A 19,032-nucleotide genomic window follows, 5' to 3' on the forward strand; every position below is an offset into this window, starting at 1 on the left:
AGGACACCAGGCCACTGCTCCGGGTCTAATAAGGCCTTTGTTCGTTAGCTATGTCACTGACCACCGCCGCCAGATTAGCTTCATCGCCTTTGGGACCGCGATGGGAAGTGACAGGTCGCGGTGCCAGGCTAGGCTAGGTCTCCAGTTTGAGTCAGGGCTAGAGGGACAGATAGCCCTAACGCACGACAGCCTAGCAATCACGCTAACACAAGTCTACAGACTGAAGCATCCTCTCTCTCTCTCTCCCTCCCTCTTTTTCTCTCCCTCCCCCTCTTTCTCTCTTGCCCTTCTGACGGGGCAGGGGCTAAAGGGGGCTAGGATAACAATAAGTCCATCTCTCTGTGCCAATCACTGTGAGCGGAAGATAAGTTATTCCTATTTTTCTTTGCATCTTTGAGACAAAAAACAACATCTGGCATGAGGTCTACTTTCCCTCAGTCAAGGCAATGGTCTCGCTCATATTCCCTCAACGCAGCTTTTTTCTTCCCCCTTGATAGTTCCGAACAGTTAGCTTACATCAACGTTAAAGTTTTCATAAAACAAAATGACAAGAGCAAGATGTCCAAATCATTAGTAATGTGAGAGGAGCGGTTCCCAGACATGTCTCATTACATAGCTGAACGCTAACGCGAGTCTGAGGGCTCATGTCGGCCGTCTGGGGCACTCAGAGGAGAGACCAGGAGGGCCAGAACCCTTTGCCATCAGCGCCACACACCAGGGCCTTGACCCGACTGACCTCTAACCTGACCCTTTCACCACTGGTTCAACCTCTGGGAAAGGAAAAGATGAAAAGACAACCACACACAAATTCACACAACAAACATTCACAGATAGACTCGTAGCAAAACACACGCACGCGCACACAAACAGCTCTGAGCCCCTGGGAACAACATGGCTCCATAGAAATGAAGTCTGGGTCTGGCTCTGGTTCTGGCTCAGGCTGCTGGGGGTTTGTGGTGGGCTCTGCTGACAGCTAACCAGATCCAGTGCAGGACTTTACAATCAGAGGTCAAACACAGTGTGTGTGTGTGTGTGTGTGTGTGTGTGTGTGTGTGTGTGTGTGTGTGTGTGTGTGTGTGTGTGTGTGTGTGTGTGTGTGTGTGTGTGTGACTTACAGTGTATCAGAGGAGAAGATGCCAGCTGTCACTGTGAATAATAAAAATAATAATAACAATAACAATAGTAATAAAAATAATAATAATAATAATAACAATAAAAATAACAATAATAATAATAATAAACTGTAGTTGTATACAGTAGTACCTTTCGTAAATAAATGCATTTCAAAGTGCTTTACAACAGAGAATGTACATGCACCGAGTGCTTGACAAACTAGAAAAACCGCTTAGTGGCTAAATGCCTCCGCCCAACAATGCAAGTTGCAGTTAACCTAACTAACCCCAACTAATGGTGCATTCGTTTATAACTAGGAGGTGGGAAATTGCGACTTGCTACTAGGAATTATTAAATAAAACACAGCATGAACTCGCACTTCCTCGTCGCAAATTCGGATGTTTCTCAGCCCCCAGTTGCTCGAATGCACTAGATATAACTAGGTAACTGTGATATAATGGTATATAGATATAACTAGGTAACTGTGATATAATGGTATATAGCTCGAATGCACTAGATATAACTAGGTAACTGTGATATAATGGTATATAGATATAACTAGGTAACTGTGATATAATGGTATATAGATATAACTAGGTAACTGTGATATAATGGTATATAGATATAACTAGGTAACTGTGATATAATGGTATATAGCTCGAATGCACTAGATATAACTAGGTAACTGTGATATAATGGTATATAGATATAACTAGGTAACTGTGATATAATGGTATATAGATATAACTAGGTAACTGTGATATAATGGTATATAGATATAACTAGGTAACTGTGATATAATGGTATATAGCTCGAATGCACACAGGTCGGAGGTAGGTATTTTGCGACTTGCGACTTCCCACCTCCGACCAAAAACGAACGCACCATAACTGCTAACCTAACCCTAACGCTAATGCTAGCTAGCTAACGCTAACGCTAATGCTAACGCTAATGCTAACGCTAATGCTAACGCTAGCATCAGTGTTAGAATTATACATAAGCTAGCTAGCATTAGCATTAGCTAGCTAGCATTAGCATTATTGTTAGCGTTAGCTAGCTAGCATTAGCATTCATGCCTTTTGTGATGTCATGGTGACCTTGACCTTTGACATTTGAATACCTAAATCTAATCCAATTAATCTAATTAAGTCCAACTGGACATTTTGGCCAAATATGTACAAATTCTGTGAAGCCGTTCAGCAGGCCAAAAACACCTTTTGTGAGGTCAGTGACCCTTGACCTTTGACCCCCACAATGTAATCAGTGTCAATTGGACATTTTACCCAAATATTAACAAATTCTGTTAAGCCTTTCTTGAGATATTGTGTTCATCAGGCCAAAAACACATTTTGTGAGGTCACAGTGACCTTGAACTTTGACCCCCACGATCTAAGCAGTTCATCCTTGAGTGCCTGTGAACATTTGTACCAAAGGGAAAGAGTTCCCGAGATATTGCATTAACAAATATCGGACAGACGGACGGACGGGCCAGGCTATCGCCTGGCGGAGGCATAAAAAATAGACAAAATAAACAAAAAGCAGGAAAATAAGATGGAAGATAAAGCACAATACAACATGACTGATTGATTCCTGGTCACCAAACAGAATGACAGAGCCCTGCCTTGCGTGGCTGTCAGACAGACAACGTGAGACACACGCAAACAGTCACACAAAAGTGGGGACACACTCAAACACAGAACGCTGGGCTGTGTTTATTTTTACTCCTCCAGCACTAAGGCTTGTTCGCATGAGTGCATCATCCAGCGTTCCAGCAGTCTATATTTGTGTGTGTAAGGAGTTGACGATCAGAGGATTACACTGCCCCCAAGGTTTAGCACCTCCCAACCTCCTCTCTCCCCCTCTCCTCCTCTCTTCCTCCTCTCCGTGCCTGCAGGGACTTCCCTTTTCAGCTCCGGAGAGACACCCATGTTCCACACCCCCAGAGAGGGGCCCTCTAATGCCTGGACCAATACAGCCCCCCCCATTTTGCTGTGAATTCACCCCAATCATCCGCACCACTCCCACTGCAGCCTGCAACTGCTCCTCCAACCTCTCTCTCTCTCCATCCTGTCTCTCCATAAAGCCCGCACATCCCCTCCTCACCCCAGCCCAACTCTCATCATCCCGTCTTCTCATCCATCTTCTAGTTCCTCCTCTCTCATCCCTCTGTCTCAAACACCCCGATTCTCCTCTCTCCTCCTGCTGTGCGCCACTAGTTAAAAGGGGCTCGTGTCCCTGAATGTTTCATGATGGCACACAGAGGAGGGCTCTCCTACGGGTAAAGAGGCAGGCAGCAGTCACTGGTTGTTCAGACCAGACCTGCTGCTTTCAAATACTTTCAATCCATACCCAATAATTAGCCCTAATTACTATCTAATAACACTTGACCTACAAGGTTAAAGTCCTTGGGCTCAATTGACCTGACTGCATTATAGCGAGCAAAAAAACGAATTCCCTTCACTTAGGAATTCCACAAGTCACTGAAACAAATTTGCAATATTGAACCATCTATGAATTATGCTAATCTACAGTAGATGTCTTAGCATTAGAGTCTTCCTTTTTCTGCCCTTTGGGTAACAGAGAGAATAAATCTTCATGAGCCAACAATTAGCAACAGGCTCCCAGGTAGAGATCTCCCAGGGAGAGAGATCTGTATTCAAAGGAGTCAGGCCAACTACAGGTTTCTCTCTCCTTAGAAAATCTTCCAACGCCTTCTGGGACAGTTGCCGTTACATTGAATTGCAGGTTAAGTGAGTGTTAAATAAGAAGATAGACAAATAATTCCAAAATGGATCTGAATCTAGCTGGCAGGAGAACGCTTTCAATATGCAAACGAGTAGCCTAACGGTTGCTGAGCCTGCAGAGAAAGAAAGTAGAGTATGATTTTCTCCACAACATGGGAGAGAGCCAGGCCTGATACCAACTAGAAAGACCTTCCCTTCCCACATTAGATATTAATATTAATGAGATTTCTTGGGGTTTTTTTGCGATTTGAAACATGAAAAACTTAAAAAGTGCAAATTCCAGGAGTTCTGTGCACAAGTTTGACCTGGAGCCACACTGACACCGACCGTGACAGACTCGCTGTTCAAAGACTGGGAACAGCTTTCATCAGGGGATCCTTTTTTTTTTACCCCGACACCACCAACCCATGCCATCTGCCTTCTTCTAAAATGGTGACTTCCAAGATGCGCTCGTCGTTTTAGGAGGCTTCACAAGGCCCGACCATCAGGCTTTACCCTGGCTGCTCCGCGCTCCCCGTTCACAGCCAGCCGCCGCGTGCCGCACTGTTAAATATTCACTGTTAAACTGTCAAGCAAGAGCTGGCCAACCGCCCAGCGTTCACAGTATGGCGGCAGGCACAGCCAAACGACCCCTCCCCATTCACCCCCGCCCTCTAACCACCCCCCCCCCCACCAATCTCCCCCCAATGCCTTCTCCTGCTCTGTTAGCCAAGCTCTTTCCAATGAACCCCCCCCGCCGCAAACAATCTCACACAAACACACACACACACACACAAACACTTAAAGAACGTCTAAGTACCCTGCTGGCTCCCGGGCCTGGCTTCAGAGATCTGTAAAATATTTTTATTCACTGCCCCACAACCGCACCACCACCACTGGCAAAGGTCTCCAGGCCCCAGTTTGGCAGGACTTCTGAAGGAGCCAACCACGCCATAGCTGCTGCTGTCTGCCTCTGCAGCTTCCAGCTAGCAGGGCTGCCCCTCTCGCACTGACAGAGGGCTGGGAGACCTCCAGGACCAGAGAGGAAGGTGGCTCGCGTGGGGGGCGCAGGAGGGGGGGGCTTCTCGATGCCTCTGGGCCTCGACCAGAGCCTCAGAACCCTAGGCCAAACTGAGGACCTGAGAGCCGGCTGCTCAGAGAGCCAGGGAAGGCTGCTCTGAGGGCGGGTCACAGACATGAAGCGGTTCCCTGGCTCTTTACCCTGGCAGAGGTCTGAAACGTGCAGACGGACAGCCTTTCAAAACACGCACATGCCACACACTCACACACTGCTCCGGACAGATCTGCCCTGCTCTGCTGCAAATCCCCTGGGAAACATTCTAACTCATTTGCGGCGAGGTTGGAACAAACGCCCCATAGCACAGTCAAGCGCCGTGTTTGCTGGGATTTTTTCTCTTTTTTTTCCAGAGTACAAATTCATTCTGCTTTTGGTGTCGTCTCATGACAAATGCATACTGTCGCTGTCACTGATGTGGTGTTTACAGAGGCACAAAGCATCATGTAATTATTTCATGAAAGTGATTTTGTATCCTGGGGGATTTGCAGTTTTGTGTGCAGATAATCAAAAGAGATGTATGGAGGAATGAGACGACACAATCTCCTACAAACCGTTCCTGCTTTTGAGCGATATTTCCAGCACAGTTCACAATGTGCCAACATGGCTTTAGCTGTTGTTCAGACGCCAGGCCTGTGACAGGCGTGCAGGCCTGCCCTTATGACATGCAGCAGACACACAGTAGCCTATGGGCTGAATCCTGAGGAGTAAGCTGTACTGTATGCATGCACAAACAAACAAACAAGTCAAAAAACATAAATCCTGTGCAGAATATCCTATAGCCTATGTCAGGTTCTACCTCCACTAAAGCAGAAATGTGGTTACCGCATCCACCCAAAATGTTTTGCTTGGAGCCTAGTCAATAGTAGACCATCACAACCATTGCTGGTCGTCTCAGTCTACCAACACTAACAATGGACATCCTCATTCAAAATCAACATTTGTTAGGCTAATTATATGCCTGTTCTCATCTTCACATTAAAAAAAACTTTCTTTCAACAACACTGCCTAATTATTCCAAGGCTATAGGCCTAATAATAAAATAGTTCGGCTGAAATACAAGACTGTTATTCGAACAAGAAAAAATAAACTGGATATTTTCCACAGACCTTCCCTCAGAGTGATCCAACTATTGTGTGGTCTGTGTGTGTGTGTGTGTGTGTGTGTGTGTGTGTGTGTGTGTGTGTGTGTGTGTGTGTGAGTGAGTGTGTGTGTGTGTGTGTGAGTGTGTGTGTGTGTGTGTGTGTGGTCACGACATGAGGCCAACCCGAGAGCACTGAAAACATTTCACAGACATGAGAAGGGGTCACAGGCCAGTCATTTTTGAGTTTGCATGTCTTTGTAGTCTGTTTTCCCTCAGAGAACAGCAGACCCTGATGAGAAGGGATCAATCTCTCAGAAAATTGAGCACTTTCATATGAAACCAGTAGCCGGAAGGCATCCTCTAAGGATATGAGGATCTCAGAACACTTGTGACCCTCATAAGATAGGGGGAGGGAATGACTCACTCCTGAGAAATATTGATGGGCTGGTTGTTTGAAGAGAAGAAGGAGCAGACAGACCTACCACCATGCAGCATGATCTTACAGTGCAGAATACTGTAGGTAGGGGGCTCTAAACAATTCTTAATTTTTATTTTTCATATTTTAGGCTACTTATTAAAAAAAACAACTTAATGGCTAGGCCCATTGACCTATCATGCCTGTATCATTTCTGTGGTATTCCGGACAATCTTTTTGACATCATGCAAAAGACAGAGTTAAATGTAGCACATAAAATGGCCTTAGGAAACTTCTCCCATCAAATATGCTCTGGAGGGGGGAGGGGGTGAAGAGAAAAAAATTTTTTGTTCTTTGTAAATCCCTGGGGCGTGATGACTGTAAAAGTGGTCAGACGACAAATGTCTCATCTGATATTTAATCCGATACAGAGGCCGACTGCAAGGCTAAAACGGGAATATGTCACAGGATGCAGATCTTTGGTAAATTCCAGTTTGCTTAATCACTAGTACTTGCACAATAGAGGTGGGGCATAGACCCAACCCTAATTCGCCTTATTCACTTCAGATGCCATATTGGTCAGTCTGACGTAATTGGGTGTGCGGATGCGGAAGTGCCCATTGACTTCAATGTTAAAAGTTCACTGTAAATACACCACAACCAAAATAGTCAAAATAACAGGCTGAATACACTATCGGGGTTACAAACTCATCATTACCAGACTCTGATTGTTTTTCACTGCCGTTGTTTTCGCATTTGGAAATACATGGTGAGTGAAGTGAATGTGAATGAGCCATAGTTAGCCATCAGCTGCATTCACTCCCATGTTATTTTGACTATTTTGGTCCTAATAAGTGGTGTTTTTACAGTGAACTTTTAACATTGAAGTCAATGGGCACTTCCGCATCCACACCCCCAATTACGTCAGACTGACCTGAGGTGAATAAGGCGAATAGGCACAATTTTCATAAGACTAACTACAGTAGTAGTAGTAGTAGTAGTAGTAGTAGTAGTAGTAGTAGTAGTAAGCCTTGTGAATGATTCCTAGACTCTGCTCTTACACTAGACTAAATCATTGCAAACAAATCCAAATGAAACATCGCCTACAATGGGGGGAAAAGAAGCATAGTCTCCTTTTCAATGCAAATCATGACATTTTGCCAAAGGCTGTCAAAACCCATTTATTTCTCATCAGCAACCAAAACAAGGTTACTGGCAGACAATGCTTCCTAGAAGCTACAACCGTTGAGGATCAACCGTGTTTGATTCAAGCCTTTGAAAGCCATTTATAAATCATCTGGTTTCTGACAAATTCCTTGATAATCTACATCAGAGATTATCTCTATCACCTGATCCTGGCACAGTTTAGTCAGGTGAGGTATGATTCCACTCATTCCTAAAACATTTCTATATTGTCTACAGCACCAATGGTGGCATGAGCTAACCGCTTACCACAATGACAACAGCTAGTTTGACTGATGATCAAATCATTCTATCAATCACCTAACCCTAACCCCTAACCCTAACCCCTAACCCCTAACCCTAACCCCTAACCCCTAACCCCTAAACCCTAACCCTAACCCCTAAACCCTAACCCTAACCCTAACCCTAACCCCTAACCCTAACCCCTAACCCTAACCCCTAACCCCTAAACCCTAACCCTAACCCCTAACCCCTAACCCTAACCCTAACCCTAACCCCTAACCCTAACCCCTAACCCTAACCCTAACCCCTAACCCTAACCCTAACCCTTAGTTAGTTAGGCTGTACTTTCACATCCCAAAGTCATTAGATACAGAATGTCTCAGTGACTAGAGCTGACTAGGAAAGACTGGGTTATATTCAACTCTGAACACAGTGGGACAGACTAACGCTTGTAGGTTGCTAGCTAGCTCGTCTAACGTTAGCTGCAAAGTTTTGCTAGCTAGTTAGTTGGCCTGACTAATGTTAGTACAGTAATAGAGCTAGCTAGCACGCAGGAGTAGTACAGTAATAGAGCTAGCTAGCACGCAGGAGTAGTACAGTAATAGAGCTAGCTAGCACGCAGGAGTAGTACAGTAATAGAGCTAGCTAGCACGCAGGAGTAGTACAGTAATAGAGCTAGCTAGCACGCAGGAGTAGTACAGTAATAGAGCTAGCTAGCACGCAGGAGTAGTACAGTAATAGTGAGCTAGCTAGCACGCAGGAGTAGTACAGTAATAGAGCTAGCTAGCACGCAGGAGTAGTACAGTAATAGAGCTAGCTAGCACGCAGGAGTAGTACAGTAATAGAGCTAGCTAGCACGCAGGAGTAGTACAGTAATAGAGCTAGCTAGCACGCAGGAGTAGTACAGTAATAGAGCTAGCACGCAGGAGTAGTACAGTAATAGAGCTAGCTAGCACGCAGGAGTAGTACAGTAATAGAGCTAGCTAGCACGCAGGAGTTCATTATGAAGAGGGACACAGTTAGCTAGTTAGCCAGTTAGCTAGTTAGCTAGTTAGCCAATTAGCTGTTAGCCAGTTAGCTAGTTAGCCAGTTAGCAAGTTAGCTAGTTAGCATGTTAGCCAGTTAGCATGTTAGCTAGTTAGCCAGTTAGCTGTTAGCCAGTTAGCACTTCCACTGTTGAGGTCAGCTGGAACGCTAATAGCTAACAAGCACACTACCGAGCTACCGAGCTAGTATCAGCTAGACTAGATAGGGTTAGGGTTACTGGACCAGGTCTAGTAGTAGGGTTAGGGCTAGTAGCAGGGTTAGGGCTAGTAGTACTAGACTAGATACCGGGTTAGGGTTACTGGACCAGGTCTAGTAGACTAGACTAGATAGGGTTAGAGGCCATCCAGCTCCGGATAACCAGAATCAGCTTCCACAACTTTCTCATGAACTTTATCTCCGGCTACTCACAGGGAAGTAGGATCCTGTCTGCTGGTCCTTCTGTCTGCTGGTCCTTCTGTCTGCTGGTCCTTCTGTCTGCTGGTCCTTCTGTCTGCTGGTCCTTCTGTCTGCTGGTCCTTCTGTCTGCTGGTCCTACACGTTCCCTTCGGGGGACGATGGCGGTTCTCTTTGCTCTAACTTTCCCTTTTCTTTGCTCTAACTTTCCCTTTTCTTTGCTCTAACTTTCCCTTTTCTTCTCCAGGTCGCGCAGAAGTGGTCCGTCTCAGTCCCCGTGTCCCCGTGTCTCAGTCCCCGTGTCTCAGTCCCCGTGTCTCAGTCCCCGTGTCCCACTAGTGTTAATCGTTATGGACCTGAAAGCAGGACGTGTTCAGAACCTCCCTCACCAGACCTGCCAGAGCAACTATGTAAACAAACAGCCTTCCCGGAGCGGGGCGGAGCCAGGGTCACAGAACAGGAGGATAGAGGGTAACTATCAAATACCGCGGGATTCGAGTAAGAAACGTACGCTTCACCCAAAATAAATTAAATTACAGGGGGGTCTTTATTTCCCACACAGTGACACAGACATTACAGGGTGAGCGGCGACAGCACACACATGCAACATGTTTGGGGCCGCCAGTGGAAAGTGTTCCCTGCATTTATCCCATCCCGAGCTGTCCTCCTTCAGGGGCCGCCAGGAGCAGTGGGCAGCCATCGTTCATGGCGCCCGGGGACCAGGTCCAAGTGTCCTGGCCAGGGACCGGACTGAAGAGCATCTGTTCTTCTGCATGTTTTTCATAATGGCTTCTTTTGGACTGGATGATAATCCTTGCGAACAGAGGGAGAACATGCAAACTCCGCCCCGAAAGGCCTGGAGACCTTCTTGCTGTGAGGCGACAGTAAGGTACCGCGCCACTGTGCCACACGTGAGCGATTTTGGGGTTCAGTGTCGTGCTCAAGGACACTTCGGCACACGCCGGGAGCGGGGATCGACCTTGCAATCCAGCCGGCCACTCTATCGCCCGAGTTACGTGCCGCCCCCTAATCTAGCCTACTCATTGACCTCTATACAGTGGACTTCCCTGAATATACACTCTCTGAGAAATGCCACATACAGGTTAATTAATGTACGCACACACACACACACACACACACACACACACACACACACAACCTAGTGAAACCAAGTCCACATGAGTCCTGACTAGGTAGATGTTGGTTAAACTCACTCCTCCAGTATAAATACCGTCCACCCACATCGATGAAGATGAAGACGGCGTAGCTGGTTAAAACGATGTTTGTGCTGCAGGAGATATGGGTTTGAATCCCACCCTGGGAATGCCGGAACGTATGGGCTACACTGGTGCCATGACCTGGAGGCCTTGTGGATGTGGAGTGAGTTTAGGGGGGTAAGTGTAACAGAGTGGAGTCCTTGTGAGTCCCAGTTGCCTAGGTAGCAAGTTGCTGGTTAAACTCACTCCCCCAGTATAAATACCGTCCACCTGCATTAATGAGGAGCTAGTTGGTTAAAACAGTGTCTGTCCAGCAGGAGACGCGGGTTTGAATCCTACCCAGGGCATGTCAAAATGTATGGATTACACACACACACAGACATGGTGTGTGTGTGTGTGTGTGTGTGTGTGTGTGTGTGTGTGTGTGTGTGTGTGTGTGTGTGTGTGTGTGTGTGAGAGAGAGAGAGACATACACACACACATATAGGAATAGCTACAATTATTCACTATCTGTCTCATACCACATACCCACATGTAGAGAGAGAGAGAGCAATTGCAATCAAGTCAGCTGTTTTAGCTTTGATACAGCTTTAAATGGTTGATTTCACTGAGAAAATGCATACACTGCTAATACAGCAAATACATCTGTCTTCCCATCCATCCCCACTACTAATAATCAACAAGTTAGGTGGAAGGGTATTTTTTTCTCCCTACTTCAATAGCCTTTTTGTTAACCTACCCACAAATGTGGAAATAGAAGAAGCCTGGAGTGTAGTTTTTTTTCCTTTTCTTGAACAACAGTTGAAGATTAAAAGAAATGTCTCAGGGAAATCTGTCAATTCTGTTGGTGAATAATGCTGTGTGGAATTTAATGGCATGAGTTATATTGGGTTCCCTCTACGCCCACATTTTCTTTCAATAAGATCAATGGCGCTCAGTGACAGATAGGGACGGTCTTTTGTATCTTCAAATTTCAGGTTTCTGAGGGAATAATTAGATGGATGGATGAAAAGTAATGCATCAGTCTGCGAGGGGAGCTGCACCAAGAGATCCTCTGGTTCAACACGCACGGCTGTTTGGTGGATTTCTGTTTAATAATCGTGTTGAATTTCTATTCTAAAAGTGTCGCAGCGCTGATCTGCATTAAACCAATGGCAAACTTTTTTTTCTGGTTGATATTGTTTATTTAGCTATGAGGATTCTGCTTTGACTGGATCTTTTTTCTTTTTTGCATAGTAGGTTGTCTGCTCTTTCACTTTCTTCCCCTGCGAACTTTCAGGTATCTTTGGCAGGGAGCTAAAATGGAATTATGTTTAGGAAAGGAGACTTGTTGGAGATATATTGTATGGGAATCCATACATTTGTTGTGTGTTGATATGGTGATATCAAACAACCAACCAACTTCCTCCAAGTTCACTGAAAGGCGGAAGGAGACTATCACCTTTTGATTTGCATGGGGAAAAGACACTTGCAGTGATTGTGATGCTGAGGTTGGTCAAGGTGCAATGTTTTTGAATAAAAAGTTTAATTGAAAATAAGTTTCACAACTCCCCACCATCTACACCAAAGATAACCTATTAAGAAACTTGGGTTTAGAAATGCTTGGGGGAGGGGGGTGGGCAAATATGGTATTATTTATGAGGAATTTGTTGTGTATTTCCCATAAATCAACATGTGTGTTACTATTAAGGTAAATATTGTAGGCTACAGCATGAGCTCAAATTCTTATTAAGAGGATATATATTACTATCTGTGCTTTACAAATTCTTGTGGATTACCATGTATGTGGATGATATATTATATAAAAACAGCATTTCTCTTTAGTTTGAGTTCAATGTTATAATCACTGTACAGTGAAATGACAGTAAAACGTGTCAACAAGCAAATGACAGTTCAGTTTGTCTTCTGCAAAATAAAATATTTTACAAAATAGCATATCAGCCAAGTACAGTGTATGGAACATTTCACATTTGAAATGAATCCACAACCCACCAAAATAAAAAATTAAATTGGTGATGCTTTCAATCGTGCTTCATTTTTGTGTGATTGCTCCAGCTCTGGGTTTAAGTACGACTGTGGCTTGAAACACACAGAAGCTCCAGTCAAAGTCCTGTGGTCAGGAGCCGTCTTCAGAGATCCAGCAGATGGAGAGGAGAGCAGCATGCATCCTGGATGTTGAACAGGCACAGAGAGGTTAGGGAGAACCAGTAGAAAGGTGACCTGTCACACCAAACCATGCTTTATGAATGTAGACAGGCGCTCTGTTGTCCTCCCACACTGAGGGATAGGGGAATACACATTCATGATACCCAGATGAACGTGGAGGCACACAATGGGATGTTTGCACTCTGATCTGTGCATTAATGAATGTGCTGTTCTTCAAAGTATATAATTGCAACTCTTATAGTTATCATCCCTTATCACGGTTTTCTACGTTGTTTAGATTCACAGAACAACTGCATAATATGAATATGCATAATATAGTATATTATAGTGAATAATAACAGAAAAGAGAGAGAAGTGCTTTCATTGGATGTGTAGAAAAATTTACAATTGAGTCATAATGGTAAATATTTATATATTTTTTTATTATACTGTATGCTGAGTTTAGTGTGTGTGTGCGTGTGTGTATATGTGTGTGTGTATGTATGTGTGTGTGTGTGTGTGTGTGTGAGGGAGGGGGGGGTATGAATGAGGGTGTGAATATGTGTGTGTGCGTGTGTGTGAGTGTGTATCCACCAGGCACCATCCCAGATCTCTCCAACTGTTCCGCTTCACCCAGCAGGACAGCCCATCCCCCGCCCCTCCTCCCCCGCCCCTCCTCCTCCTCCCCCGCCCCTCCTCCTCCTCCCCCGCCCTGCAGCGTGAACGCTTGAACCATGTCTCGTCCAGATCTTCACCTCTCTGACATCTGTGTGTGTGTGCGCACGCGTGTGTGTGTGTGCACAGATAAAATAAATGGCAACGAGAGGGAGTAAGTGAGGCAGAACTGGCAATGTCACCCTCTCTCTCTCTTTATCTCTCTCTCTCTCTCTCTCTCTCTCTCTCTAACAAACACACACACATTCAGTCCCCACTGGAATGACACCCTTATACACAACAGGAATGGTCCATGGCTCTGTGATCATCCATACTTTGTTTTGACCCTGTCGCCTGTCATGTGTGTGTATGACCTGTGTGTGTGTGTGTGTGTGTGTGTGTGTGTGTTTGTGGTGTGTGTGTGTGTGTTTGTGGTGTGTTTCTGTCTCTCTGTTTGCCCGTTTACTTTGCATGTCCCTTGAGCTTTGTCCACATCCACTTCACTCTCCTCTTGACATGGGTGACTGGGTTGTGGAACTGGAAAGGCTGCTGAGGGGTAGGGAGGGAGGAGGGAGGGAGGGAGGAGGTGTGGAGGAACAGTGAGGGTGAACTGGAAAGGCTGCTCGGGAGTCCAGACCTCTGCCCATGAATGCATTGTGTCAGTATGTGCAGTTGTTGAATGTGTAAATGGACAAAATCAGCACAGTGATTCACTCTCTCTTTCTCCCTAGGCCAGGGGTGGCCAACCCACGGCTCGCGAGCCGCATGCGGCTCTTTGCCCGTAAATGTGCGGCTCCTCCATTGATTAAAAAAAAGTTGGCTTGCGGCTCTTCCATCCTTTCATTAAAAAAATAAATTCATTCATTCCATAAGAACGTTTCTCTCTCTCTCTCTCTTTTCTTTTCTCTTTTAGTTTATTGCAGATTTGTCATAAAATCATATGATTCGTTTCGCTACAGTAGGTCGCGAGGAAGTCGCGTGAGAACCACTTCAAACCAATCATATAGGTAGCGAATCACATTGGTAACAAAATAATTGTAAACATCCAAAGAATGGCTGGAAAGAAATGCGCAGCGAAAAGAAAATATGAAGACGAACACAAGACATTTTTTACCCGAGTGGGAGAGTCATTTTTTCTTCATAGAACGTAATGGTAAGCCATTCTGTCTGATATGCCAGACATCATTGGGACATTTCAAAGCCTCAAATATCCAGCCCAGTCCAGCCCAGTCCAGTCCAGTCCAGTCCAGCCCAGTCCAGCCCAGTCCAGTCCAGTCCAGTCCAGTCCAGTCCAGTCCAGCCCAGTTCAACCTAACCCTGCCCAGTCCCGTACAGCCTAACCCAGCCCAGTCCAGTCCAGCCTAACCCAGCATAGTCCAGCCTAACCCAGTCCAGCCCAGCCTAACCCAGCCTAGTCCAGTCTAACCCAGCCCAGTCCAGTCCAGCCTAACCCAGTCCAGTCCAGTCCAGTCCAGCCTAACCCAGCCCAGTCCAGCCCAGCCTAACCCAACCCAGTCCAAAATATATTATGTCAGAAAATATCTTGTTGTATGTATTAATTTTAAATAAATTAACTTTAAATGTATGTTTAATGGACAATAACGTTTTTCTTCTTATTTTAGACTGGGGTGCCTTGGGATTTTAAGTACTTATGAAGGGTGCGGTGACTGAAAAAAAGGTTGAGAAACGCTGGTATATATGTTGTGGCTCTGGGTGGTACCACAGTCATTTTTGTGGCTCTTAGTCTCTGACTGGTTGGCCACCCCTGCCCTAGGCTATCCATTAATAGGTCTAGGGTACAATAAAACCTCAGTAACAGATACATATGGACACTTTTATTAAAATATACATCATTTACATAATACAAAAAAACATTAAAAAAAAAAAACTATCACTAATATACAAGAAAAATAAGTTATTTCAGCTGTTGTCCTTCCCTGATCTCAGCTCTAAACCTGCTGGTTTGAAGACACACACCCTACTGAAGGAGCTACATAGTATATGTACGTACAGTTTCTGTATGTATAGTTTCTGTTGCTCTCAACTCTGATCTCTTCTTGTCCAATAGTTTAAGTTGATACATCTCATGTAGATACAGGTAGATGCATTCATATTATTTGTTTCAACATACTTTACATGTTTACAACATACTTTACATACTTTTGTGAGCAGTGGTGATTGGAGGGAAGTATTATAACTCCTATGTACTCACAATGAAAAATAGAAAAGTATGAAGTTACAATAATCATTCTGGGGGAAAAAATAATATTTTTATCAGTTGTCAATGCCTCCCTGCCCATTCAGGCAACATGGCCATTCAGGCAACATGCCCATTCAGGCAACATGCCCATTCAGGCAACATGGCCATTCAGGCAACATGGCCATTCGGGAAACGATTCGCTCAAAGTTAGTGAGCAGGACATGTTTGGTATTGCTGCTTTTGTTAGGTGGAGAGCTTTATGCCAGTCCAAACCCTGTTAGGTGGAGCGCTTTCTGCCAGTCCAAACCCTGTTAGGTGGAGAGCTTTCTGCCAGTCCAAACCCTGTTAGGTGGAGAGCTTTCTGCCAGTCCAAACCCTGTTAGGTGGAGAGCTTTCTGCCAGTCCAAACCCTGTTAGGTGGAGCGCTTTCTGCCAGTCCAAACCCTGTTAGGTGGAGAGCTTTATGCCAGTCCAAACCCTGTTAGGTGGAGAGCTTTCTGCCAGTCCAAACCCTGTTAGGTGGAGAGCTTTCTGCCAGTCCAAACCCTGTTAGGTGGAGCGCTTTCTGCCAGTCCAAACCCTGACTTACGAGTTGGTCTCTAAACACTGCGCTCAACTAGAGACTGAAGACATTCATCCAGGTTTATTTGCTAAATGTGGGTGTTAACAATCTGAGATTGAAAAAAACCTGGGCCACGTTTCCCAAATACGATGAACCTTGGTGATCTACGATGCTGCTTAAAGTATACCTTGGCGAAGGGACAGTTTTTCCTATATATTTTTAGATTATTATTTCGTGGTCGGGTCGTTCAGAACTTCCTTGGAATGACGAAACGATTTACTGCAAGCCTACGCCGCTGACAAGAGACAGCGCAAGTTAAATATGACTGTTATATTTTGTCAAAAGTAACGTTACTAGTAAGACCTGTAATTACCTCGTCAGTGGCCATCGTTCCGTCTTCAAAACACCCGGCTCAGGTAGCTAAGGTTTACGACGTGCGCGGGGAGGCTCATGGGAAATGTGGTCTTTTTGGGCAGAAAACACTTCCGCTTCCTGAAACTCCTCGTAGGGCCTTTAATTAATTACCTGTGTCTACCCTACTATGGGTCTAGAAGGCCTCATTGGATTAATCAATTCGCCTAATATCTGTCGGCATCCTATATAGTGGTGGGGTAGCCTACAGACAGCCAGAAAAGCCATGCCATTGCTCCTTTAGCCTACATAAGAAAATGATGCTCCTTTACATAAGAAAACGTTGGATTTATATTATGGATAGTCCCTATATTTTATTTGTCTCAATTTCAAAAGACAACATTCTCATGATGTGTTATGTAAGCTACAAAAATCTTGCTTTCATCATTAATTGACATAACGTTTATTGTACACTAATGATGTAATTTGTGCAGGTAGGGTAGATAGATGTGCACTATATTGCTACTCTACTTTTTAAAAGTATAATTTTGCTCTAATCGGGCTAAAACTATAACGGGAGGAACGGAGCGCATCGCTAAGGGACAGCTTACGATGGGTTCTGACCGCCCTTAAGAAAGTATCTCTTGGTTAAGGTATATGTTGGCTAAGGAGGCTCTGGGAAACAGCGCGTCAGCTCAAGGGAGAACTTGAACCATCTTCAGAAGGTACATTGTAAGCTCGGTTTACGATGTACCTTGGGAAGAGTTGTTTCCCAGAGCCTCCTTAGCCAAGGTATACCAATGGCTCTGGGAAACGGGGCCCTGGATGGTTTGATGGAGAAGGAGATGTCTCCAGACTTTCGGAGGCAGAGATCTTCAAAGTCTGGTATCGCGAGACTAGTCCAAACCGCCCAAACACCTTTCCACGTTGAAATATGGCCGCTTCAATCCCCCCCATTTTTTTTGCTCCTGAGCCTAAGTCTGTGTGTGTGCGTGCGGGTCACAGCCTTCGTGAGGTGGTCTGGTACATTCCCCCCGCACACCCCAGTCCAGACCCCATGTCTTTAGTCCCCCCACACTAGGAGCTGGCTCTGTTCAAAGTTTTTTTTTAATTCATGGATCTGCTCCAAAATGGGTTCTTCCGTGGCCCATGCTACAACCCTCCACTGAGTTTCAAGAAAATTGGTCCAGTCGTTTTTGTGTAATCCTGCTTATTGACAAACAGCCAAACAAAGAAGCATAATCACCCACGTGACCGAAAATATTACTCTATGCTCTGGACGGAGGTAGCAACAACAACCAAAAAACTCTTAAAATGTATACATTATGCTTTCACTGTGTGCATGTGTTGCCTTCATACTGTAGTTGTTTGTGTGTTTCTGTGTCTTTGTACTACGAGTATCATAGTACAGAGAGAGCTGAGAGCTGTGTTCACCTGAGGCCTTTGGCTGCAGTGGTGAGAGCATGGGTGGGAGTGATACATGACCTTGTTGCCTCTCCTTTCCTTATCGATGGCCTTGTGTGTGAAAGGAATTGAAAGTCTCTGTAAAATGTTACTCCTTCAGACATCATGGCAAGGGACAGACAGAGGACCCAGGTAAACAATGTGGACAGAGTCCTCCCTTCTTACCTCTTTAGGTACTTGAAAACTGGCACATTGATTTGAGTCTGTCCCAGGCTGTTATCAAGGTACAGCCTTAAGTATCAGTTGAGGGGCCGAAAACCCACCATCAGTTTTCTTCCAATAGATTGTGAAACCTCTATGACTGTGGCTCATGACTGTGGCATACTTTACTGTATGCTGTAGTTGGGAAAGTTGTTGTTTTGTGGCCCCTTTCGAAGCCATCTTGGAGAGGAGACACGCACACACACACACACACACACACACACACACACAGAAACACACACACGGAAACATTTTATGATAAGATGCATTCCAGTCATCGACCACAAACCCTCCACACATACTTGTCAGCACGGGGTGTGATGATGTCCAGAGTCCTGAAGATCCAAGATGGAGAATGCTGTTTGTTTGTGTTCTGTTGCAATCCTGCGTCCTGCTGCTCGCTAGGGTAAACCGCCCACCGTCCAGGAAAAACAAGCGTGGCACCCCGGTGTGTGAGGTTTACACTTAGACTGGAGTGTTTGCTGTTTCCCACATTGTTGGAATTCAACAGTGAGCTGTTTGCTGGTCCCCATGTGGCGCGGCTTTCTCCAGCCCGGCCCTCTGTTCCCCTCCTGACATGGATATGCAGCATTCATCACTCCAAAGAAATCACATGCCACTGAATTACTACAGCAGTCCAATCGTGTTGCTACTCAAGTTACTACATGCATTGTGATTTGTGAAATTAGAAGACACACAGAGACAAGAATTATTATGTTTTTTTATTCCTGGATAAATTAAACGTGCCCTTATTTGTAAGAGGTCTGAAAGAAGCCTATCCAATTCAAATCAAATGTAAGAAAACCTATTGTGAATTGCTGGAATGCCAGATGTATTCACATCTATCTACGGCCAGTAATCGTATGCTTACTGGTTATATGCTTTGTAATGTCATGCACTGCTAATGAAATTTCATGTACTTGTTATTCTGCATGGCGCATGCATAAATCATTGCTTCCAAAA

General features: G+C 45.0%; 1 protein-coding gene across 1 annotated transcript in view; it reads right to left on the reverse strand.

Annotated features, from left to right (window-relative positions):
* Positions 1 to 9,632, reverse strand: part of LOC311313856 (serine/threonine-protein kinase Nek7-like) — a 74,211-nt gene extending 64,579 nt beyond the window's left edge. The window contains exon 1 of the mRNA XM_084444075.1: positions 9,291 to 9,632. The gene's annotated coding sequence lies outside the window, so the exon portion shown is untranslated. The remainder of the gene's footprint in view (positions 1 to 9,290) is intronic.
* Positions 9,633 to 19,032: the final 9,400 nt, after the last annotated feature.

This window comes from Borostomias antarcticus (assembly GCF_949987555.1).
Source record: "Borostomias antarcticus genome assembly, chromosome: 10".
Lineage (NCBI taxonomy): Eukaryota > Metazoa > Chordata > Actinopteri > Stomiiformes > Stomiidae > Borostomias > Borostomias antarcticus.